This window comes from Lissotriton helveticus, chromosome 1_1, assembly GCF_964261635.1.
Source record: "Lissotriton helveticus chromosome 1_1, aLisHel1.1, whole genome shotgun sequence".
Classification (NCBI taxonomy): domain Eukaryota; kingdom Metazoa; phylum Chordata; class Amphibia; order Caudata; family Salamandridae; genus Lissotriton; species Lissotriton helveticus.
In genome coordinates, this window is record NC_136057.1 from 437,779,360 (window position 1) to 437,806,360 (window position 27,001).

General features: G+C 45.4%; 1 protein-coding gene and 1 long non-coding RNA gene across 4 annotated transcripts in view; one reads left to right on the forward strand and one right to left on the reverse strand.

The window, feature by feature from the left end:
* Positions 1–27,001, forward strand: part of WNT7B (Wnt family member 7B) — a 731,872-nt gene that overhangs the window by 232,566 nt on the left and 472,305 nt on the right. The gene's annotated exons all lie outside the window — the stretch shown is intronic.
* LOC144769788 (uncharacterized) overlaps positions 12,536–27,001 on the reverse strand; it is a 132,610-nt gene continuing 118,144 nt past the window's right edge. Inside the window, exons 2-3 of one of the 2 annotated variants that reach the window (XR_013598756.1) lie at positions 23,141–23,270; positions 12,536–13,478 (exon numbers count right to left, since the gene is read on the reverse strand). This is a non-coding gene — a long non-coding RNA (uncharacterized LOC144769788). Of the gene's footprint in view, positions 13,479–23,140; positions 23,276–27,001 lie in introns of both variants that reach the window. The other variant, XR_013598755.1, reaches the window with a different exon arrangement.

Consider the following 27,001-nt stretch of genomic DNA (forward strand, 5'->3'; position numbering starts at 1 on the left):
TAATTACTTTAGTGTTGCCTTTGTGTTTAGAGCCTAATGTGATAGCAGGATGCTTTTAATGTACCCAAGGCGCATTCCAGACTTATCAGTTCCTGTCTCCTGCCAATGGTGTTGTAAATTGCTTTCACAGTGCATTTTGTTTATCTGACTACTGCAATTTCATGACATAACAGATTGTGTCCATTTGAAACTGTTCTCTCTTAAGTTATGCCTTCTTACTTTATTTCTTGACTTCTTTCTCTTTTCCTTCTTTCTTTCCTTCCACTATTCCTTCCTTCCATCTTTTATTCTTTCTTTCCCTATTTCTATTTCTTTGTTTCATTCTTTCCTTCTTTCTTTCTTTTTCTCTTTGTTCTTTCTTCCTTCCTTTCTTTCCTTCTTTCGTGCATTCTTTCTTTCTCTTTCCCTTTCTTCCTTCTGTCCTACTATTCTTCTTTTGTTTGTCCTTTCCTTCTTTTTTACCTACTTTCTTTCCTTCTTTGATTCTTTTTGCCGCCTTTCTTTCTTTATTCCTTCAAGTTTTTTTCCTTCTTTCTTTCTTTCTTTCTTTACTTGCTTCCTTCTTTTTCCTTTCCTTATTTCTTGCCTACTTTCTCTCGTTTTCATGCCTTCTTTCTCGCATTCCTTTCTTTGATTGTTTTTCTTTTTTCCCTCATTACTTTTTTCCTTTCATTCTTGCCTTCTGTCTTTTTTCTTTCTTGCCTTTCTTTACTTCATGCCTGCCTTTTCATATGCAAGAGACTAGCAGCAAATGCCAGGCTGATAGGCTTTTTTAGGTCTGTGTTAGCCAAGACCCTTTGTTTTTGCTAATGTTTTGTATGTAGCATAGTTAACTATAGTGGTTTTCAGCCAGACTGAAAACCATCCATCTGTCTGTGGTTGGATCATTCACATTTGCCAAGGGGCAATCTATCAGCCCACTACAGCCATTGGCTGACTTCCCTGCAAGTTACAGCATGCTGCCCTATAACAAGGAGCACACCCACACACAAAGTAGTTCCCTTCAGTGTTAGGGAGCGCTATGGTGATGTATGCTTTTTTTGAGACCCAAAAACATTTGCCTTCAGCCAATGTTTAAATCTACATTGATGAGGGCCCATCAACTTCCTGAACAATAACGTTTTGCAAAAACCATGACAAAACAAAACTTGCCAAAAGGCTGGCAGGGTACACCAGACCTAATGGTTTTGCCAATGCTTATTTATTTTTAGCAGTCACAAACTACTGGAATCTTAAATTGTACTATATATCTTTTGTGGAAGTAGTATGCCCTTCATCTGAGTCTGTGGTTGTATGCACTAAGACAATACTAGAAAAAAAATCTTTTTCTCTGTCTTAAGGGGAGGCATTCTTAAATTTGGCTGCAAGACACAAACAATAAATCATGAAACACAACTAGTCCCACCTCCATCAGAGTAAGAAATACATGTTGCTGATCTGCCCTTACTCTGTGATGGCACATACTTTTTTTCTTTATGTTGTAAGCCATTGTGAATCAGTATGCAATACACCTAGTCCATTGATGATGTGGCTAGACTCAGAATAGGACTGATGCAGTTTGCTACCGCCAACAAGAAGGGTCTTTTATTGTATGCAACAGAGTCTGAGCTATTGATTAGTGGATCTCCAATATGGGCAGGGGTACCACCAAAATGTAAAAAAATTATTGCACAGGGCCACAGGGAGTGAGGCACCCCCCCCCGAAATAATTTATTAAAAGCAATCCTGTGGGTTCCTGGAGTGTACAAAACATGCCCCCAGGACCCATCTACAGTGTTTGTAAGCATTCACAGAGCTGTAGCTTTTGCTTTTCAGTTAAGAATTGCGGAGATCCCTTATGATTGGTCTTATGGCTGCATTATGTGGTCTGAGACTTGTAAAATAAAGACTCTGACAGTGGTTGCGGTTGTTAACAAAATTCAATATACTTGCTTCCATATATTGATGTGGGGACCCCTTCACAAAGCAATAGGCTTGCCTTTTATATTGATGTTGTTACCCCTTGACAAAGGCAATAGGCTTGCCCTCTTTTATGATGTGGTGACCCCTTGACGAAGCCAATAGTCTTGCCTTGTATGTTGATGTGGTGAACTGTGAGAAAACGAATAGGCGTGCCTTTTATATAATAATGCGGTGGCCCCTTGACAAAGCCAGTAGACCTGGCTTATTTAAAATAACATGCTTTTATATTGTGATGCGTACTCTCATTAGCTTGCCTTGCCTTGGAAATTCATTGAAAAAGCAAAGATTAATGTAAGGTTATAGTTAGGTCAGAATGCCGGTTAAACATACAATCTTATACAAAAAGAGCACCAATATTTGATGTGAATGTTATATGGCAACTCTTACCGTGGTCACCGAGCAAATTGAGTAAGTAGCATTTTCGTTGGCTATCACTACTCACTCTACTTTAATAGATTTTTAGGCTGAAGCCTGCCAGACAGCACAGATGTCTGGTTTGCTTACAACTTCTTGTGGACATTCTGAAAACTTCCCTGGGAATGCATTTCACTCATTGCTTACTATTGCCGTTGTGGTTTGTAACTCACAGTTGCCTGCTTTCTATTTGCTGGCTTTATTTGCTTTAGGCTTTGCTGCTTGAGTTGGTCCCTCCTGTAAGCGTCCCTTGTACACTAGGTCATTCCGAATCTTCAGTTTCTGTAGACAGGCATCATGCCTTTAAATTGTGTCCTTATCTTGTCACATTTGTTGAGCATTCAATGACAGAGTTCTAATGTCAGGCTCTGTCTTGCAATGGAGCTTGGTGATTATGTTTCTTTCCCTGACTTCAAAGTGAGAGAATATACTTGACAATCCTGCTGTGTACCCATGTGAGAGGAGAGGGTGTTATATTTTTCTAGCACACAAAAACATGAACCCTGTTGATGTTTCAGAATGCATAAGAATGATAAAAGTACAATTTTATGTAATTCTGAAGTGTGTTTAGGAATTTACTGCACCCTAATCTACCCCACCCCACTCTACCCCAATCTATTCTACCATAATCTACCCGACTCCATTTCAATCTACCCGATTCCATTTTAATCTACCCGACTCCATTTCAATCTACCCCACTCCACTTCAATCTACCCCACTCCACTTCAATCTACCCCACTCCACTTCAATCTAACCCACTCCACTTCAATCTAACCCACTCCACTTCAATCTAACCCACTCCACTTCAATCTAACCCACTCCACTTCAATCTAACCCACTCCTATTCATTTCTCTCCAATCTGTCAGAATGTACCCCACTCCCATCTACCATATCTTATCCCACTCCACCCAATTTACCCCACTCTAATCCACTCCAATCTATCCCACTCCACTCTACCTCAATCTACCCCACTCTACTGCACCCCAACCACTCCCACTCCTCTCTACCCTAATCTACCACACTCCAATCTACCCCAACCAATCTACCCCATTCAAATCAACAATAATCTACCAAATTCCAATCCACCCAGTCTACCCCACCCCACTCCGACCAATCCACCCCACTCCAACCAATCCAACCCACTCAACTCTATCCCAATCAACCCCACTCCACAATCTACCCCAAGCCACTCTAATCTACCTCAATTTACCCCACTCCATTCTACCCTATTCAACTTCAATACAATCTACCCCAATCTGCCCAACTCCAGTCTTGCTCACTCTACCCCATTTTATCCCACTCCAATGTCCCCCATTCTACCCCACTCCATCCCACTCTACTCTTCCATAATGTACCCCACTTAACTGAACCTTAATCTATCCCACACCACTCTACTCCAATCTACCCCATGCCCCCCACTCCAATCTAACGCACTCCGATCTACCTCAATCTACCCCACTCCAATGTACCCCAGGCCACTCCACACCACTAATTTATAGCTTTGCTGAATAGCTGTCACACGGGTGTACGCCATGGCTAAACACATTGCCCAAGCAAATAGCTCTCACATAGACAAGCCCTATTGGTTTTGCCAATGCTTGTTCTTCAAAGGTATCCTGGTAACTTGGTAAGTGTAATTTAATTTTCATCTTGAATGCTATTTACGTTACAGCAACACTAGGAGAATAACAGAAGCCAGTTCCCTTGCCACTGAATTGTATAACAAAGTTTGCAAACTGAGAAGTACCCTATAACACACAAAAATGCCCAAAATCAGTTCTCCCCGAAGGAGATTACCTACAGAGAGGAAAAGAGGATAAAGACTATCTGAGATTGGTTACAGATTAAAAAGTAATATGTGTAGACTAATTATTAGACCTGGCATCCTTGGCGTTTCTTCCCCGCTAAATGTTTGCCTACAAACCTCCTGTTTTGATGACCTTAGGACTCTGTGCACTTTACCACTGCTAACCAGTGTTATAGTGCGTTTACTTTCTCCTTAAAATCTGGTAGAATTGGCTTACACTTACTTGGCATATTAAAGTTGCGTGTAAGTCCCTAGTAAAGTGGCACTACCTGTGCCCAGGGCCTGTAAATTAAAAGCTACTAATGTGCCGGCAGCACTGATTGTGCCACCCACTTATGAAGCCGTTTAAACATTTCTTAGGTCTGCCATTTCAGCCTGTCTGTGCGTTAAACTGCCATCTCTATCTGGCAAGATATATCTTTTTCCAGGCCCAACCCTTCCTTTCTGGTGCATATAAGTCAACCCTTGGGTACACCCGGAAAAGCCCAGAGGGAAGGGAGGCGGTGTACCTACCTGTGATGGGAAATGGGGGGCACTTGACTCATTGGTTCGTGTCCTCACTCTGCCGACACACAGAAATTGACCTGACCCCCTGAAGCAACACTGGGAGGAAGCCTTAGGGAGAGTATTCACGGACAGGGAATGGTTGGCCGTCCGGGGAGGTCCGACACATATCCCACGTAACCAGCGCTTTAAACAAATAATTTTTTTTATATTGCACCGGGCATACCTCGCCCCATCCCAAATCAATAAGTACTTTGCTAGATCAGATGCAGCCTGCACTAGTTGCCGCCTATTGAACGCAGACATTCTTAACATGTTGTGGCACTGCCCGACATGCGTGAATACTGGGTTACTGTGATATCTACACTAGCTACCTGTACCTCTCGAGATATCTCCCTTCCCTGGGAGGCACACATACTGCATTTGTTCAGTAGGAGTAAGAAACACTGAGCAGCCACCCAGTTCCTTGATCTGGGGTTCATAACAGCTAAACGCCTAATCACCAAGAGGTGAAAGTCCCCAACGGTTCCTCACGCCATAGCCTGGTGCTGTTCCTTGCTTAACTGGGCTAGGGTGGAGGGGGTTGTATTACACTGGGAGGACTTGCTTAGGATCCGCAGGTTTCCTCTGGTGCATCACTGGGACGCTATGGTGTCAAGTTTGCAGGACATGGCTACTGTCATGGAGGAGGGCCCCAAGGCAGGGAACAAGATCAATAACTCTGAAATTAGCAATTGCTAGTAAATGCACACAGAACTGGCCTCACTTACTAACATATGATTCCACATTACGGTGATGCTGCCATTCGGCCCCAGCAAGGCCGCCCCCCACTTCTTAACACACACTGCAGCGGGCCTCAGCCAACTACCCTATCCCTCCTTTGGTTACTTTGTCCTCATTTTGTTGTACCCCAAGCCCACAGTTTGATTAAGTAACGCACCATGGCTAATTTAGCCAAGATGTAATATGTCACAAGTTCTGACATGGTACTGCCGCAGTCATTGCAAGGGCAATCCTCCGAGAACTATCACCAGTAAATCATTTGTTAACTTACCTGTTAATAAGCTGGATTGTATGCTGACCTGCATAACTTTGTCGTTGCAGCGCAGCATGCTAATGCACTGTTCATGTTGTTTGGAAATATGAAAATGGCAATAAAAAAGATTTAAACAAAAAATATTGGGAGGATGGAAGGATGGAGCTGTGCACAGCCATACTTACACTTGAATAGGCCGTGCCCTGCCTCCACAGAAAGGGCTGCATACCCCCCGGTAGTTAGTCTGGAGCCAGGGCAGGGGAGGTAGGCAACGTGCACTTCAAAGGCAAAACACTAAAAGCTTCTCCACTTCAAACGAAGCACCTGGTATAAAATATTGGACATTAGACACCAACTGTTGAGTACAATTCTGGACCTGCGGAGACGAAGCCAGGAAGAAAGACTGTTGTGCTGCTGAAAGGATTGCCACTCTGCTGGAATGATGCTGTGCTGGAGTACTGCGATACTGGACCGCTGCCTAGCTGGCTTGCTGCCCTGATGCCCTCCTGCCTGAGTCAGAAATATTGTACCTGCACCTGAACCCAGGACTCCCAGATCGACTCCAAGTTGTAGTCTGCTGGCCTACTGTTCCGAGCCAAGGGGACATAACAGCCTCCCAACTACCTGAACAAGCACCCATATCCAGCTGGAGTAAGCCACTGACCCCCAAGTGGTATTCCTCAATTCCTGGACCCTCGGTGTGGTGTCAGTGGAGATGAATTGAAGTTTTTGAGCTTGTCACTACTGGGAATGGACCTATTGGTGCCAAAACCTTATCACTCACACTGCCTGCCAACATGAAGCTCCGTCAACCCAACCCATCGCTCTACAGTATAGACCTCTCACGGGAGTGCCACCACAAAGCTTTGGCCCGACCGTCCATGATGACAACAGGATCTTCGTGCTGCGTTAACGACTGTCCAGAGCACCCAGCTTGCTCTTCGCACTAAAATCAGTGCCCATGGCGCTTCCCTGCTCCTCGCGGCTCCCTCCACTGCAAACAGTACCTTTTGCGCTGGACTAAAGAGGTAATTTTACTGTGGCAGTAAGCCTGCCTCTGTATCCGACCTGCACTCTATCATGATCTGACTGAACTTGTAACTTTCTCCTAATCTCACACGACAAGATAGCCGTGAGTGGCTTTGGGCGTTTGTTTACGTTATTTCCACTTATATCTTCAAAAGAAAACACGTTACATACCTGTATTCTAGTTCTCCAGTATTGGAAACTTTCATAGATTCACATGCTTGAATCATTTCCTGTCGTCAAGATGGGAATCCCCGGTATACATAAAAAAAAGCAATACAAACCATTACAAATCAGAAACTAGGCCTAGGCCCATTCTAGTTTTGTAACCTGTCCACCTCTTTTTGTAAAAGAGACCAAATAAAATCAACAACCAATCAGATCAGCCTCACCCTCTAGAACCCTCCTGAGGAAACCTCAGACCATCAGATTTTCATAGCTGTAGTGCCATAGGATAACCATAAAGATGCAGAAGGTCGAACTTTCCCAGGGGAGGAAGGAGAGTCGCATGTGAATCTATGAAAGTTTCCAATACTGGAGAACTAAAGTTACAGGTAAGTAACTTGTTTTATGACTCCAGTATTGGAACTTCCAAAGATTCCAATGCTTTAATCAGAGTAGCTAGCAGTCATGAGCCCATTTCTTTGTCTGTGTTACGTTAAACAGAGATCAATAATGCATCAATAAGATTAAAGAAAGAAATTAAACAGCATATTTAGCAGTTTGAGGTCACACACTTTTTTTTAAAAAGGCAGTGAAATAAAAGATATCACCAAAATTCAAATGCAAATAAAATACCCATTTATGCATACTGAAATAACTAGAAGCAATCGATTGTATCAAAGAATGTGCGAAGAAGTTATGAAGGAAAGGGAAGGAGGGGTGAGAGGAAAAGCTCACCACCTATTGAAAGAGGTTCGTCAGGACTGCTTGGCCCACTGCAGTGTCACTGCGCGACGACAAAAGCATTAATGTCTTCTGAAGGTTTGGGTACTCTTCCAGCTCGCTGCTCTGCAGATGTCCCGGACAGGTACCAAAGCAAACAGGGCAGCAGAAGAAGAGATAGCCCTCGTGGAGTGAGCATGGACTTTCCCTTCAAGAGGCTTCCCAGCTGCCTGATGACAATATTGGATAGAGCTGGAAATCCAACGTGCAATCCCCTGTTTGGAAAGGGGAAATCCTTTACAATGGGCGATGTAAGCCACAAAAAGCTAAGGTGACTTTCTAAAATCCTTAGTTCTCTGAACATAGAACTTGAGGCAACGCTGAATGTCCAGTGAGTGAAGTGACCTCTCAGCCGGAGTCGTAGGTTAAGGGAAAAACGTTTTAAGTACCACAGGTTAATTTAAATGAAAGTCCGAAGGAACCTTCGGGATGAACTATGGGTTGGTACGGTGTACTACGATTTCATTTTTAAATTGAAGCAAGGGCTCCTCAATGGTGAGTGCCTGTAATTCGCTGACCCTTCTAGCAGATGTCAAGGCTAGAAGAAGCGCCACCTTCCACAAGGGAAATTTAAAGTTCGCTTTATGTATAGGCTCGAAGGGATGTTTCATGAGTTGGGTCAAGACCAGATTAAGGTACCACAGTGGTGGAGGAGGCTTCACTGGAGGGAAGGCTCCAAAAAGACCTTTCATAAACTGTTTAATTATCCTTGCTGACCAGAGCGAAGGGCCTGAGGATGTCCTTCTGAAGCCAGATATGGCAGTGAGTTGAACCTTAATAGATGAATGAGCCAGGCCCGCCTTTGCCAAGGAAAGAATGCAAGGAAGGATTTCTTGCACAGAGGAAGAGAAAGGGTAAACTCCCGATTCTCTGCACCAGTGACAAAACCTCTTCCACTTCATCCAGAAGGTTTTGTTTGTACTTTGAGCACGAGCCTGAGAAAGGATATCTCTACATTCTGCAGAGAGCTTTAAGTCGAGAAACTCTCTGTGCTCAGGAGCTACGCATGCTGATAATTGCGGGGATCGGTGATCCGCATGCAGTACTTGGCCCTGGGACATTGTCAGTAGTGATGGAATCGGTTTCAAAGGAATCGGATGCTTCAAGGATAGGAGAAGAAGGTTTGTGAACCAGTACTGGCGAGGCCAAAACGGTGCTATTAGGATCATTTTCAGGGTTGCGCCTTTAAATTTCTGAGCAGTCTCAAGATCAGAGGAATGGGGGGAAAAGCGTAAACAAAGGCGCCTGACCATGCCATCGAAAACACATTCCCCGGGGACCCAGGATGGTGATGCCAGCTTGCGTAGAACCAGCATTTCTTGTTCTCCGGTGTAGCAAAGATATCTATGACCGGTCTGCCCTATAATCGAAAAATCTCCTCCAGAGTCCTCTGGTCCAGTTCCCATTCGTGGTTGACTGACTTTAGTCTGCTTAGTGTGGCTGCTGTCTCATTGACATTCCCTGGGAGATGCTCCGCCTTTAGTGAGCCTCCATGCAAGATCGCCCATTCCCAGACAGCTTGAGCTTCTGCCGACAGCACACGGGATCTTGTGCCGCCCTGCTTATTGATATAATGCATGGCCGTAGTGTTGTCTGTTTTTATTAAAACCAACATATCCTTTATTCTCGGGAGGAAAGCCTGTAGGGCTAGGCGAATTGCTCTGAATTCCAGCAGATTGATGTGCAACAGACGATGGTGGTGCAGCCATCAACCACTTATCTGGAGGTCCTGCAAGACCGCTCCCCAGCCCTCCAGAGATGCATCTGTTGAAAAATCTGAGGAGTTGGGGTGACCATGAAGGATAGACCTTGGGAAATGTTCTCCTCGCAAGTCCACCATGAAATGGCTTCTTTCATTGGCACAGTGATAGTGATCATGTCCTCGAAAGAACCTTCTTCTTGGCACTACTGTAAGTCCAGTTGTTCCTGAAGAGGACGCATTTGTAACCTGCAGTGAGGAATCAGAGGAATGCTGGACGAAATGGATCTGAGAAGGGCCTTGTAGAGGCGTAATGAAAGTGACCTTCTTTTTTGAAGTAGATGGGCCATCGACATCAGTTTGCCTTGTCTGTCTAATAAGGCTCCGAGGAATTTGGCATTCTTGGAAGGGCACACATTAGATTTTTCTTTGTTGAGGGTAAGACCCAGGCTTTTGAACAGCTTTGTACAAGCTGCCACTGACCTCTCGGCTGCAGTCTTGGTAGGAGCCTTTCGCAACCAGTCATCCAGGTAAGGATAAACCTAGTGCTGTTTTTTCCTTAGAAACGCTTCTATCGGAGCCTGTATCTTCGTAAAGACCCTTGGTGCCGTTCTGAGGCCAAAGGGGAGGACCCTGAATTGAAAGTGGCTCTTGGCTACTGTAAAGCGAAGGAACGTCCGGTGAGATGGATGGATGGGAACATGAAATATGCGTCCTCTAGGTTCAAAGTGCCCATGAAATCTCCTGAATTTAATAGTCGAATTATGTCCTGAAAGGAGACCATTCAGAATGACTGTTTGATGAGATAGTTGCTCGACGAGGTTTGCAACGGTGTCGTCGACGATGTAGTTGTCGCCATCGTCGGTATCGTCGCCGATACCATCGTCATTACTGTCGACGCTGTAGCCGTCGTCGTCTCTGTAGTCGCAATCGTCACCACGGCCATCATCATTCTTGTCGTCACTGTTGACCCTGCATCCATCGTCATCGCCGTCGACGATGAATGCTGCACCATGGACGATGAAGGCAAGGAAACTTGTCGACGATCCCGTCGTCTGAGTCAGAGAAGACTGAGGAGACCATACCTTTTCGCTGCACGTCGACAAAGACTATGATAGTTTCTTCATCGACGGTAGAATCTTCTTAGCATGGTTTCCCTCAGAAGGAACATAGGAGGGCTTTTTGACGTCCTTTCTTCTGTCAGGAGGAGAAGATGGAGGAACAGAGCTCGACTTCCTCACTGTAGACTCTCCTGTAGAAAGTCCTTCTCTCTCCTTTACACCTCGGTGAGGAGATTTGCTTGGACTTTGCCTGTAAGACCTACGAGAGGTCTTTTTAGAGGCTTTCCCAGGACGGTCTTCAGAAGAAAAGGTGTCAGATGGATTAGATACTTACCTGTAATCCTATATGTAGCTATATATATAGACACGTGAACAGGAGACTGTGAGGCAAGCCGGAAATGAACTGCAATCAGCCACAACACCCAAGAAGAAGGAGCGGACAGCTCTGAAACGCGTCGGTGAAAGGCTGTTAATCACGGATGAAATGCTACCTTCAACATAAAGCAATAAAGGTTGCGTGCATACCTGCTGTTGTGGAGTGCTTCTTTGCTGCAGAGCACCTTGAAATACAAAATTTACGCGACGGCTTCGGTCGCGAAAGGAGCACCGCCCAGCTAATTAGGAAGGAGCTTTGGAGGTTTGGGACCGTGTCAGCAGGAACTTTTCCAGTTGTAAAAACGGCGCAGCAGCGCTTTACACCATGAAGGCAGCAGGTCATACCGGGGCACACTGGAGTGCCTTAAAGCCACAATGAACTCACTAATCACTGTGGACCTTTTAAATATGATGGCGAGTTTGCGGCACCCACTGTGGGTTAATACCGGCAATTACTTAAACCACAAGTCCCATACTGCATAGCGCTACAAAGCGTATCACGACTACTTAAGACACGTGAACAGGAGACTGTGAGGCAAGCCGGAAATGAACTGCAATCAGCCACAACACCCAAGAAGAAGGAGCGGACAGCTCTGAAACGCGTCGGTGAAAGGCTGTTAATCACGGATGAAATGCTACCTTCAACATAAAACAATAAAGGTTGCGTGCATACATGCTGTTGTGGAGTGCTTCTTTGCTGCAGAGCACCTTGAAATACAATATATATATATATATATATATATATATATATATATATATATATATATATATATATATATATATATATATATATCCACATACATATATACATATATACACATACATATATACATATATACACATACATATATACATATATACACACATATATATATATATATATATATATATATATATATATATATATATATATATATATATATATATATATATATATATATATATATATATATGTATATATATATATACACACTAGCAGCCCGCCCCGGCGTTGCCCGGGGCAGAAGGGGGCTGGGGGCAGTATTTTTGCCTTTTGTGCAGTCCCGGCCGGGCCCCCGCCCGCCCCGACATTGCCTAGACCGCCTCCTGCCTCCCGCCCCCCGCCCGCCTGCCTCCCGCCCGCCTGCCTCCCGCCTCTGCCTTACCTGAGCCGCGCTCCGGACTTCACCGCCACTCCCGGGCCCCCGCCCGCCCCGACATCGCCCAGACCGCCTCCTGCCTCCCGCCTCGCCTTACCTGATGCGCCGCTCCTCCCCGAGCTCCGGACTTCACCGCCACTCCTCGCCGCTCGTCACCGCTCCTCCTCGCCTGTCGTCATCATGCACGTCTAGGTCGCGGTCAGCGCTACGTCGCGGCCAGCGCTAGTTTTAGAGGAGTACTTTGTTTGTAAATTTTAATTTTTTAATTTAGGTTTTATTTTTATTTTATGTCGCTTATGTCCATCTACACACCCTGAGGATTCCAACAATGTATTGGGTGTGTGGATTGGCGCTGTGATTCCTGAGTCTACCTTGCCAAAAGTTTTCTGTTCTCTCTTTATACTAGTAGTATAGATATATATATATTTACATATATACATACAATGCAGCCTTCCTTAGACATGCTGAACAATGCTGCAAGAGAAGTCTTTGCACATAAATGAAGCAGGGAGAAAGAAAGCCTTTGAAAACTGCTTTATTATACAGCAGAAAAGGTAATCCTGCAAGGAAAGTGAAAACATTGTCAGCACATAGGCTTCATTGTAGAGAAAACATCAGTGTGGAAAGCTGAAAAGCTAACCCACATAAACAGTAACAATAAACTGGCACCGTGCCTTTAAGGCAGCCATGACCCCTAGCTCCCATCATGCCTCAGGGGTGACAGTTAGGTCAGTTGTTCTTTCCGGCTCCTTCTGACAGTACCCTGGTTACTACGGCTCTACTTTTTTCTGATTTTTGTCAGAAAATACTTTCAATTTTGAGGTTAAACCTTTTTCCTTCGACATCTTTTCACTGTTGAAGTGCTTTTCAACTGTTTTTGAAGGGTTTGGGCATTGTTTTTCACCAGTAATGCCTTCCCTTTTTGATCCTTGCCCCTTCTGTGGCAAAAAAAAGGCAAAAACAGACTCTCATTCTGTCTGTATTTTATGCCTGCCTTCTGATCATGATCCACACACCTGCCAGCATTGCCAGCTACTTTCCAAAAGAACTTTGAAGGACAGAGAGAGGATTCGCCTCTATGGCCTGGCTGAGAGGAGAAGTTCTTCCTCCAGAGGCAGGTCACCGCTGAAGAAGAAGAAGGAGAGAGCATCCACAAGTAAGATTCCAGTGTGCTCTCCATCGGTGTTGGGCTCAGCGCCTCGAATCCGTTCTTCAGCGTCGAAAACGTCGACGAAAAGACCATCGGCGGCGGGCTCCCCGTTGAGAGAACACTGGTCGTCGTCAAAGATCACGGTACATCAATCCCTCCGCCGTTGTCAACCAGGCGACGATCAGCCTCGAGGCAACGATCTCCGTTGATGCGGGCTCGCCCAATGTCGAGAGACAGGTCTCCGTCGTCGCCGTTGAGGCGGCATTCGATGTCAAGACATGCTCCGTCGTCACGGCGTCACCGGCGATCGACGTCGAAGCGTAGCTCTCCGTCAGCGTCAACCAGGTGACTGTCGACATCTAGTCCAAACCAAGGGACATAGATTTAGATGTAACATACGCAAAAAATATAGACAACACATGTACTGCCGCAGGAATGACCGGATAGTATATGACTATTTAAATACAAAAAAACATTTCATATTGTCTAATATTTCTAAAATAAATATCGGCAATGCAATGTATATGACTGTATACAGAAAATCTAATGACACGCATTTATCCTTTGTTATGCATATAGAAAATATCCTATATCTGTCGAGTCCATGTGCAAAATATAGCAAAATTTTCTAAGTTACTGTGAACAAAACTGTGCAAAATAGCTTCTGAAAGTGCAAACCGTATGATAAATAACATCTATCAATCAATATCATCAACAACAATGAACCCAAATTTTGGATTAAAAATTGTTAAAAATATATAAATTGTGTTTTAAAACCTTATAACGGTAAAATGAGCGCAAAAAGGAGGTGAAATATATATAAAAAATGTATTTTGATTATTTACATATTATTTACTATCTAAACTGTAGAGAAATTGTTGCCAATAAAAACTCATCATAATTTATATTCTATTCTCATTTTGTTAAGTGCTATGATATTAGGAAACCTATATATCATGCGAAGAGATTCAACATACATCCCATAGCCAGCAGTCCATTGAGCTACGTAACTAATCTAGATGTTAAGGAGTAACAGTAAAACCAAAATATTTGGTAGATACCAGGGAACCTCAATATCTACAAGAAATTATGCAATTCTTCAGTATTATTTAACCCATTAGGTCACTTGCTGTCAAACTCTAATATCATCTTAGTCTCAAGTTGACACAACTGGCGCTCACGGTTTCCTCCCCTACACGGATTGGGGATAGCCACTACCACAAAGTACTTTAGGCAGGCCACATCATTATTGTGACATCTCTTAAAATGGCGTGCCACTGGGTAGGCTGGGTCAGTGTGCAGAATAGCACGAAGATGCTGCAAAATCCTGACGTGCACCTGTAGCTTGGTACTCCCAATGTAGTTCAATCCACAGGTGCACGTCAGGACATACACAGCATACGCCGTCCTGCAATCATAACTACCAGAAATTGCCACATCTTGAGTACTGAATGGAGTACGAAAATGAGTAGTGTTGACCCCAAACTTGCACGCTCTGCAGCTAGTGCATTTTCGAAACCCATGTGCCGGTTTAAGCCACATACTGTTTGAGATTGTTTCAGGACTATTTTTGTCTAGACTAGTCCCCATATTTCTTGCTCTTCTAAAAGTTACAGTAGGACTGCTAGACAATCTAGAACCAAGTACATTGTCAGTTAACAGAATTGGCCAGTTTTTCTTAACAATGGCCCGAATCTTTTTCTCCTCATTACTGAAAGACGTTATTAGTCTTGGACAATTCATTTTAACAATCTCTCCCCCTGTGGCTTCCTCAGATTCAGACACTGCAACCATAGGGTCTCTGTCATCAAAAAGGCTCTCTCTAGATCTTAATTCCGCCTTTTTTAATGCTTTTTGTAATAGCACATCAGAGTAACCGCGTGCTCTCAATCTATCAGTCATATCGCTGAGGCAACCTTCAAAGTCCATTTCAGTACTGCATATGCGATTTAATCATAAAATCTCTCCAAAGGGGATGCTGGCAATTAAATGTTTGAGGTGCAGACTAGTGGGGTGGAGAGTAGCATTTCCAGCCGTGGATTTCCTAAATAAAGTAGTTTCTATTCTCTCATTTTCGATGTAGATTTTCACATCTAAAAATTCCACACTAGTTTATTCAATGTGGGAAGTAAATTTCAAGTTGAGAGAATTTTGATTAATTTCATCCACAAAGACACGGACTTCTGATTCTTCTCCTTGCCATAAGATGAAAATATCATCAATATATCGGAGATAGCAGATGATTTTTTCTTGATACCATGTCTTATGCTTTATTTTTAGCACCTGTTCCTCCCACCAGCCAACGTGTAAACACGCGTAGCTGGGGGAGAAACGTATATATAGAGCTACATATATGGTTTTCACATATATGGTATATTTACCGGGGTCCCGCGCATGGGCGGGAATATTCATGTGCTTATGAATATTGATGAGGATCCCCTGGAAGAGAACTTGTCCTTTTCAGAGATCTCCTGGAAGACGAAGCTGATGAGGCTTCATCACTATCGTCACTGGCTATTGGATCCCTCCAGGACTTTAGCTTTTGGAGCCAGCTCAGGAGATGTCCCTCACGGTCTCTCAAGGTTTTGGTGGAAAAGGTACAGGAAACCTTGGAATCTTTGGCCTTGTTATCTGGATAGAGGCAATAGATGCAGTCCTTGTGAGGGTCATCCACGTAAAGCCTTTTTTTAGAGCAGGTGGCACAAGCTCTAAAAAGCCCTTTTTCCTCTTTCTCAGTCATGCTGAGACAAAGCTGAAGAAGCTGTTGAAGAAAAGCAGTTGAAAAAACTCTAGGAGTAAAAGTACCAAGGAAAAAAACAGAGCAGAGCTCAGTGGGGACTCCCTAGCACAACATGCGGTAGAAAATCTGATGGTCTGAGGTTCCCTCAGGAGGGTTTTAGAGGGTGAGGCTGATCGGATTGGTTGTTGATTTTATTTGGTCTCTTTTACAAAAAGAGGTAGATATGTTACAAAACTAGAATGGGCCAAGGCCTAGTTTCTGATTTGTAATGGTTATGATTGCTATTTTTTATATAAACCGGGGACTCCCATCTTGACGACGGGAATGATTTAAGCATGGGAATCTATGAAAGTTCCAATACTGGAGAAATTGCATATCTCCGGTTCTACTGGTCGGAGTTTTGTCATTTTGGTCTTGATTTATTTATAAAATGTTGCACTATTTTCCTAAATTGCTCTGGGATTATTCTTGTGTTGTTTTTTCACTCTATTATTGCTTGAAGTGATGCATAAATACCTTACCATTGCCTCTAAGTTAAGTCTTAATGCTCTGTTCCAGGCTATCAGAGGGTTGAGCACAGGTTAATTTGGGATTCGCTTGAAGCTCAGCCTGACAGGAATTGTTGCTACTGCTGGAGTAGGGTTTCATCCCTCTTAACCAGTAAACTAATTTCTCACACCAATCTTTAAGCAATATTATGATTTTAGTCATAATATAAGTATTTTTTGGCGGTGCCATACTAATTTTAAGAATTGTGGTGAGCTCTAGCGTGATTTCACTCTGTGAAAAATGATGATCATCTGCTGAGCTTTGATGAACATTGTTTGAGAAAAAATTTTGAGAAAAAAACAGCTGCAGCATTCGGTCAAGTCCTTACTCAGATTTCTGCTTACAGCTTCTCCACAGAATTCACTAGAATGGTAGACATCTGAATTCCATATTGTATTGCTCTGCTATGAGCTCTATAACGTGTTAAGGAGACTGCAGTAAATGACCAGAGGGAGGGGGTTAATTCAGTTGTATCTTCTCCTCTATATGAGAAAGAAAACTCATATGCTGAGTGAAATGTGTACTTGCCTAAGCAGTAGTCAGTCAGATGACTCCCCAGGTTTCTACAGTAAATACACCATAGAGTTCTAAAGAACAACTAGAACACTAACATTCTATATTCATAACAAAATGGATACCATGTTGATGGAATAGGAGATATTTATTTAAAGCCTTTACTATAGTGATACTGAAGTAAATTACCATTGAGTGGGTAATGTATATATGAAACCAGCTTTTTCAAAATGATGTCAGCCAAAATAAGAGTTTTTACTCATTTGTGGCATAATATCTTTTTAAAGGGCTAAAAGAGTTAAGGAGAGATCCCAACATAAGAACTCTCAGCACCCACTTTCCACATCTGTTTCCCTCACATTCTCCATTCTCTCAGTTGTGTAATTCTTCCTTACCTTTAAAGTAATAACATTTTGGTAGACATTTGAAAACAGGGAGTAATTTGTATTTTAGTGGTACCAGAAGCTATTTGAAGAGAGATTTTAACATGAATGTATCTAGTCTTCTCTGGGTAGTGAGACGCTCCAATTAAGCTGCTGTTTGGACATTTCATATTTCTTCTTATTCCTCCAACTTCCTTGTGCAGTGCCATTAAATCCCTTACTTTAATGTGAGTTAACCATAAGGACATTATGAAACGCGTTCAATAATATATATTGATTGTCTATAAAAATGTAACTCTGTATCTCTTATAAATGACTACATTCAAAAGCAACTGCGTAAAAATATTTTAATATTAACAATTAGACAGAACAATAAAGCAGCCTATTTAAAACGTAGTGAAAACTGTTAATGATGTTCACAGACTGAAAACATTTTATATAAGCATTTCAGCCACTGGAAAAAATAGTTTTGGGTGCTCAATTATTTAAAGAACTTTTCTTATTCTCTGTGGTTACCATTCACATTTTATGCACTAGATTATGATTTTGAAATAAGCATTTTAAAATACATGTCCTGTCTCTTAGTGACATCTCCGAGTGCGTTCTTGATTAATGAAAGAGGGTGTGGAGTTCCAATGTGTTACTGAACTCATCTTGTGGGAGTGATCATGACCAGAAAACACTTTCTACACAGTATTGCTCAGTGGGTTGTATATGGAGGGCAGTACACTGGATTTCTAATCCATATTGGCACATTGACCGAGTTCTTGCACTAAGAGGTTAGAACTCTGACCCCTGCAACCGTGGGGGAGGGGGGTTGGGTTGAGCACCCACAGAGAAAATATCATATACATATACAGCCTCCCGCGTGGCAAAGGGAGTGGTTCTATCTATATCTACTCAAGTAGCATGTCTCCCAGTGCAGTTTCATTCTGTAAGCTGGGCCAACATTCTAGTTCGTTGTTAGATCTTTGTGATGCTCCCAGGCAGTTGTAAGGGAAAGAAGGTGTAGCGATATGTGAGTCGATACTATAGTGATGCTTATCCTGGGTACTAGCTATGAATCTCCTGGGTAGATATCTACCAGCCTGGAGCAAATGAAATACATCATTCTGATAGGTACAACTGTCTCATGTACATAGTCTAGTATTAACAAACTAGCAACAGCTATCATTGCACACAAGAACTCCCTCCTACTCACCACTTCCAGCACAAATGACTCCTCATACCCCACGTAACACCTCTATTTCCTGAGCCAGACCAGCCTCAAGAACGACCCCGGCGTTGCAGCGCACGCAATGTAATTTGTTTTATTTATTTATTTAGTTACTTATCTTCGTGAGGCCATATGCCTTAGTTTACTACCCCCCACTCTGCCCATCTCCCGCCCGCCCCACCGCCCGCACCACTCCCTCCATGAGCCACTACTGCTTTCAAGTGGATCCCCCCAAAATCCAGAAAGACCGTCACCCATGCAACTCATAACTAGCAGACTGGACTATGGAAACGTCCTGTACGTCGGAATCAACAAATCCCTGCTCCGGAAACTCCCGACCATCCAGAACATTGTTGCCCGGCTCGTCCTCGGCATCCCACGGCACAAACACATCACCCAGCACCTACAAGACCTCCACTAGCTCCCCGTTGAGAAGAGTCACCTTCCAGCTACTCACTCAAGCCTACAAATCTCTCCAGAACACTGAACCCCAATACCTCAACGAAAGAGTCTTCCTCCATGCACCCTAGTGAAACCTCTGGTCCGCCGACCTCACCCTCGTCAAACCCCTGCGCATCCGCAGAGCCAGAATGAACAGAAGAGCCTACTCCTACATTGCAGCAAAGACTTGGAACAAACTCCTGCTCAGCATCAGACGTTCCCCCACTCTGCACACCTTGAGGAAAAGCCTCAAGACCTGGCTTTTGCTGATTCGGAGCTGCAGGGCCACCTCCTACCCCCACCCTCCACCCCAGCTCCTTGAGACCCTCAAAGGTGATAAGCGCGCTTCACATATCCCTGATTGATGGACTGAGGGTACATTATAAAAAGAAAAAAAACGTCAGTTCTAAGGTAATTTTGTGTTAGGGAATATTTTCATGCCTCTTAATTCTATAAATAAAATGAGTGGTAAACATAAATGACTTGAAGGATCTTCTGGCAACTAATGAACTGCACCCACACATTCCAGAGTAACAGGGCACTATAGAAAGCTCTTAAATAAATCAAATAAAAAATACACGATTTTCAATGTATTCTCTTTCAAATTCGTTTTCAATTGAAGTAGTTGCAATATTATTTTTATGTTGGCTTTTACATAATATAGAGTAAGCAACGCGTTTTTTGAATCTGTGCTACCTTTTCAGTGCCCTCCCACACTGCAGGCCTATCAGAGCTAGACTGTGTTTGTGAAGAGTCATTGCTCTACTGTCAAGCCAACTTTTTCACCACCATGCCTCATGATTCCTTTTGTTGTTACATGGGCAGATACTGTATTACGAAACATGCACATTTCCAACATTTGATTTTGGTTTAGTCTAAGTCCTCTAGTTCCGCAACGATGTGCCCTTGACATGTGGAGTAATACCACCTTCAGACGTTTGTGGGGGTAGGACCATTTGCTTACCCGGACAGATACAAGGAATAAGGAACACTATATGTGCAATTAGTTACATAGTTCAAGGTCAGATCAGTTGAGTTGCCCACGAGATTGCTAAGCCCCTTTAATTAGGGGAACCCTTCTTTTGTGGCGCTATACATCTAAGACCACGCGACTGATCCATCCATTGATTCATAATGCAGAGTTCCAAAGTAGAGGTTGTATTTTAAAACGTGCTTGCCTCTGCCTGTACACAAATAGTTCAGCATTCAGAGACGAGATAAAAAGTCAGTTGTCGGCATTGACAGGTGGTACATTTAGAGACACAGCATTCAGCGCATGGCTGAGAACCCGTGCCACCAGGGCCACCCTGGTGTATCTGCACTTGTCACCACCCTAAGGGGTGTTCCTCTGGAGTACAGGGAGAGGAAGGAGACAGTGAGATTCAAGAATACAGTGCTTGGTGAATGCTCTCAACCTTAGACTTCTTCTTTGCTTCGTAAATGAACACCATTTTCTCAAGAAGGCGGACATGGTCCAGCCTTCAAATGTGCCACTTTCAAGAATGTGTCTTAGGATCTCAATCCTAGATGACGTTTTCCTGTGATGTAATTTACTGTTCGAATCAAGCATAAAGGGGCAGATCTCAATCCAAGTTGAATTAGGTTCTACTCGCAGGTTGAAGTTAAGAGCCTTCTAGAGTCTTGGCCCTTGTGCCCCCTAGTGACCTCTGTTTTTCACCCACCTAAAGGATTATTGGTTTATCAGAGTGGCAGACCTAGAGAGAAGGTTCAAAGTAAATGAACCGAAAATAGGCGTGAACTGAAGCAGTGTTTAATTAGAGCCGGTGTTTGTTGGTGGAGCTGTATGTATGTTTGTACATTGAGCACATCAACAGACTATTTAATTAGTCTAAATACTTTAAAAGAAACATAATTCCAGCTTCTCAGGCCAACCTTATTGCTTTGGGGGCCTGTAATGGTCTGAATTATGTAGTTGTTTCGGAACAGGCCTCAGCAGCGTTGGCATGGGCAATGGCTGCTTTAAGATGGAATTGCCTCTTGAGAAGGGCCCTGGCACAAATTAAGCACTGAAATGCCTTTTTACTGATTAGGTGATCATTTTGCATATTTGCAAGATGTTAAAACTGCTCTCATGAATTTGCTCCCTGGTTATTATGCTTGCAGTTAACATATCTTCGTTCTAACCCTTGCTGTCCAATAAAAGGTGAATGCATGGATGTGAAAGGCTTCTCAACATCACATAAAGTGATCCCGGAAGCCGTTAACCTGGGCTGTAATGCCGTTAACTTGGGCTGCAATGATGCAAGTGGATTTTGAGAATTGCAGTATCAAGATGGCTCAACTCATGCCCGAGCTCTTAGAGCCAAGCTCTGGCTCGGATCTCTCTTTGATTTCCTGGCTCGCCCATCTCCAAGGTTGCTTAGCAGCCGGAACGAGAAGATCGACCTGCACAAGACATCATAAAATAACGGTTCTATGTTTGGGGCAACAGCAAATACAGTGCAATAGGTGATGAAGATGGCCCATGTATTCTGCCAATACTCTGAACATACCCAGCCTACTTTGAAATGTTCTCGCTAATGGCTTAATTAATGCCGTAGATATAGGGTAAAACAAAGAAACCAAAAGAAAAGTATGGATATGTGGCTAACAGGGGCGACTCCTCAGTAATGGTGGAAAAGTGCCCCCACTAAAAGATGAAAGATAAAATGATAATAAAAGCATTTTATTATAAGTTTATTTTTACCTGTCTGGCAGCTGACATGAGTATTCAGCAAGGTGGGGCCAGGCAATCCTGTGTGACAGGCATGGCAGTGGAAGGAGTGGTGGGCACTTTTAAGAGTGCCTGTCGGTTTGGCAGACTGTCTTATGCCAGCCAAACAGACATGTGCACTTAGGTTTCCCCAGCCCAGCTGTGGTGCACAGACAGGATGGAGAAACCCCACTGGATCCTAGGCAGTGACTGAACGGCAAACCTGGCCGCTCAGACCAATCCCAGCACTTCTCTCATACTGGGAACAGTATTTCCAGCATGAGAGAAGTTCCTTGATTGGTATCTGGGAGCCTATGCAGTGTGCAGCCGAGTCAAGGATTGGAAGAAAGTAGCAAGGCGTGGGCCGTCGGTGCGGCAGGTAAGTCCAATTTAAAGGTTTTAATTGTCTTCCTCCCCACCCCCTGAGCCACACCACTAAACAATGCGAGCAGCCACCACTGGTGGCTAACTAAGAAAACTGTGGAGGATCAACGTGCCATAAAGCAAATAAAGGAAGTTAGCTATCTATTGAGACAGGAATTGTACCTTTAATTTACTTTTTGAAGTATCCCTCAAATGAATCAGTTTTAGCTTAAATAGTAAGCAACAGACACATTAATTAAAACATTAAATAATTTCCAATATTTTCAGTATATCTGTAAATCACAACATAATAGATGCATGCATATTTAAAATATTCACCACTCTTCTGACATTGACATTTCAATTTGAGTCTTTTAGATGGATTGCAATACAACTGACGCAGACATAAAATATGCAGGTATCTTTGAACAAAAACAGCCATGCATTCCTGACTCCAAAGCATGTGCAATGACTGGCGGGAAACAGCTCAGCCATGATTCCAAGTTCCGCATTGCTGATGGGTTCTGCAGTTTGAGTTTAATTCTGTTCGTACACTGATTTATACGTACCTTATCCAAAGACATGTGCCCTTAAATGCACTTAAGCCAGTTACTAATAGGCTTGCAGAATACTCTGGATGCTTAGCTTGTTATGCAATTGGGGGAAAAGAACCTGGCACAAAATACACCATGGATTGACAAATCCATTAGGTATGGCCTTGGCAAACTGTTGCGATAATTAGGTTTTATGTTTTTTTTTATTGTAAGCAAATGCCACATAAATAAAAAGAAAAAAAAACACAAACATGGTGGCCAGATGCTTGCAATAGAAATTCTACATTAAAACAAGGTTTAACTAGTGCATACAATTATATAATAACAGTTGGTTTGCTTCCTAGCAGGCAGGTATACTTAGAACAGGTATGGAAACTGCTTCATATTTTTAATACACTCCAATGGAAAGTATGATTCTTACGGATGAAAAGAAATACCTTTTTGGGCTTGAATTACTGTAACATGAAGACCTACTTTAAATTTCCAAGGATGATTGATTACAATTAAAAAAGGATAACGAATGGAAACGTAAATAAAGCCTTGGCTTACCTGGCACAGATGTCCGCTTCCTTTTAGGGAACTGAGCTCATGTGATCAGGCTCACACATGTCTGTCACTCACTCACAGCACAAGACAGACAATGACTGAAGTTGACTGGCTAATTGTTCCATGCTGTATGCTGTTCTGGGCAGAAGCAAAATATGAAGGACAATTGAACAGACCAGTGGATGAAGAGACCTTACCAACAGCACCTCTATGCATAATATATATTTTGTATTGATCTTATACTACATGAGCTAAAGCTGTCTCCAGGCCAGACTTAAAAAACTATCATATGGAGATCTCTTTCAAAATCAAGCGTAAATAATGGATACTTATGTGCACGTTAACAGCACTGTCTCGTTAGTTGGGTGGTAAGAGTACCGTGTTTAATTTGAGCTAGTGGTTGCAAGTATGGTCCCTGGCACTTATTTTTGGAACCAACACGTATTTTACCTCGTTAGTCTGTGACCCAAAGAAAGAGAGAGAAAAAATGTGCAAGGGGCAAAACGGAGGAAGAGAAAATCGGAAAACCGTGTCAATGGATGTTGGACAGGCCACATGAAGGGCTCGCTCCCTCCCCGCAGGACAGGGCCCGGGCCACCGTCAGCACCATTGCCCGGCCCAGCCGCCATCTTGGACACGGCACCACGCGGCCGCGCGGCCTCAGCCCGACCCCAACCCTGGGCCTGGCCAGGCCCCGACATCCCGGCACCACCCTCCACCCAGGAGGTGAACGGACCACTTGGCAGGTCAATGGGAGTAAGAAGTGTCGATGGCTCTCCCCCGCCAGGTGCCGAGCACCCCCAGCCTCCTCGGGCGCTGGCTCCACCCCCCTGCTGGGTGTCTGGACTCCCTCATCCCAGACCTCCCGACCTCCAAGAGCGAGGGTCCGGACATCAAAGGGCGCCAGACCTATAACTGAGGCCGCCCCAGGACAGGAAGGCAGTTGTATCCTGGAGTCGAGAGACACCACGACGAACTCATCCTTGACGGACTGCTGGCGCTGCCACAGCCCTGCCTTGTGACCTATTTGTCCTGCCTGCTGGCGCTGCCGCGGCCCTCTGCAACCTTCATCCTCGTGGGACCTGCTGGCGCTGCCGCGGCCCTCTGCAACCTTCATCCTCGTGGGACCTGCTGGCGCTGCCGCGGCCCTCTGCAACCTTCATCCTCGTGGGACCTGCTGGCGCTGCCGCGGCCCGTTGTAACCTTCATCCTCGTGGGACCTGCTGGCGCTGCCGCGGCCCGTTGCAACCTGCATTCTCGTGGGACCTGCTGGCGCTGCCGCGGCCCGTTGTAACCTTCATCCTCGTTGGGACCTGCTGGCGCTGCCGCGGCCCGTTGCCACCTACGACCTCTTCGGGACCTGCCGGCGCTGCCGCGGTCTGACCCATCCGAACACCGAGCTCGGGGATTGTGAGCTATCACCGTTACACCTCAGTACCCGTGGGTACCAAGACTGTCCCGCTACCCCCTTCCCTTACTAGAGACTAGAATTGAGAGGATCATCGTGTCCTGATCGCCTTGTATCGTACCACTCTACTACCAGAAGTGCCTATAAAAGGTGTTACCCTGATCTTTGTGTGGTGTCCATCTGTGGGGGGGAAGTTACCTGTCTGTGCGATCACTGTGCTCGGCCGACCCTCCAGGTCCCCGTCTAACATTGGTGGCTAGCGGCGCGATCCGAACCAACGCGTACCGTACAGACAGTAACTCACCCTACGACTAAAACCCACAATGACGACCAAAGAGAGCGGATCGGCGGAGAAGTTCCAGATGGAAAAGCTGGAAGAATACAACCACCGAGAGCTTAAACAATTTTGCATGGACTTAGGCATTGCTACCACCGGGCTAAGCACAAAAGAAGACTTCAAAAACGCCCTAGAGGCCTGGACAGAGACAAATACCGCAACCCCCCGGGACCCCGCAGCCCCGGAAGTCAACACCACCCGGACGGAAGAACGGAGAACAGGCCCCTCCCGTGAAGAGATCCAAGAGCGGGAAAAAAATAGATTACACGAGTTAGACTTGGCACGACTCAGAGTAGACGGAGAATTGAAACTGGCGGAACAAAAAATAAACTTAGAACACTTACGGCTCAGAGAAGAGCGAGAGGAAAAACAGAGACAGAGAGACCTCGAAGAAAAAAGACTGGCATACGAGCACGAGTGCAAACTAGCGGAGATAGAAATACGCAAACTGAACAAAAACCTAGGGGTGCCCGAGCAACCGCACTCCCCGGGTCCTACCGAGCAGAAGGTCCACATCCCCAAGGATGTGGTCCGAGAATATCACCGGAACGACGACATACAGCAGTGGTTCAAGGCCTATGAGATTACCATGACCGCCCACCGGGTCGCTCGAAGTGACTGGGGAGCCGGTCTATGGGGGAGATTCGTCAACGAGGGTCGCGATGCCCTGCTGCAGCTTCCGGACCATCAAATGACGTCCTATGACCACATGAAGGCCGCCCTCCTCAGTCGATATGGGCTTACACCCGAAATGTATCGCCAGAGGTTCCGCAACTGCACCCGGATCCCAGGTACGACGTGGTTGGAATACGTGAACTATTTCAGCCGAGCCTTCGAGGGGTGGATCAAGGGTAACAACGTAACCACTTACGAACAACTCTTCAATCTCATTGTGTGGGAGCACCTCTCCAACAACTGCTTCGTCGAGCTCAGGCAGCACCTCCTCGACAGTAAATTGACTGAACCCCGGCAGCTCGCCACCGAGGCTGACCGGTGGGAGAGCACCCGAGTGGCCCGGAGTGGGCCGAATGAGCAGAACAGAACCAACCAAGGTCATCATCGTCCCCGAGGAGGAGGAGGAGGCCCGGGCCGGGGCCGAGACGCCGTCCCGGCCGCACCCACTAACGCCACCCCGGCCCCAGCAGGCCGGGGAAACCCCCCGATGCGCCCGGGGTTCCGAGCTAACGTGACGTGTCATCGATGCCAGCGAGTCGGCCACTATGCCAGTGACCCGACCTGCCCGAAGAACCAGGTCCCCGGGCCCGCCAGATGGCGGCCGCCGCCCTGGGAGAAGAACAAGTCTCCGAAGACACGGAGACCTATGAGTCGGAGCAGTTCGAGTGGGAACCCGCCGCCATGACCCTGGCATGCCTGGGAGGAAGAGACATGGTCCCGCGGACTCCCCTGCCCGCCAACACTCGGAAGCACAGCCAATGGGTGAGCATCAATGGGCGCAAGGCCGAGGCCCTGCGTGACACCGGGGCCAGTGTGACGGCCGTCCGTTGTCACCTGGTGACCCCAGAACAAATCCTACCAAACGTACTTTGCCCCGTCCGATCGGCAGATAACTCGGAGAGCCTGTGTCGGATGGCCTGCGTCCCCTTCGAATGGGGAGGAGTGTCCGGCATGCTGAAAGTAACTGTCCGCGACGATGCCCCCGTGGACTGCCTCCTGGGGAACGATCTCGAGAGCTCCCCGTGGGCCGCTGTGGAAAGAAGAGAGCATCTGGGGATGTTGGGTCTCCCGGACTGGGCGTGCGTAACCACCCGGTCCATGGCCACCCGCACCATCCCTAGACCAGAAGAACCAGAATGGGCAGCACCTCCGCCCTCGATCACTCCAGAAGAAGACTTCCTCCAGACCGACCACCCGGACCCCACCACAGAGGGGTCCACACAGCCCCCCGAGCTTCCCGACCTGGCTCAGTGGCGTCAAGAAGGGGGGCCCACCCAGGAACAATTCCGGCAGGAGCAAAAGACCTGCCCCTCCCTCGAGGGATTGCGACAGCAAGCGCTCGCCCAGAGCCAAGGAGACACCACCGGGGCCCACTGGGTTTATTGGGACAATGATCTCTTGTACAGCGAGCAGAAAATCGCAGAACTGGGGGCCGGACGAGTGC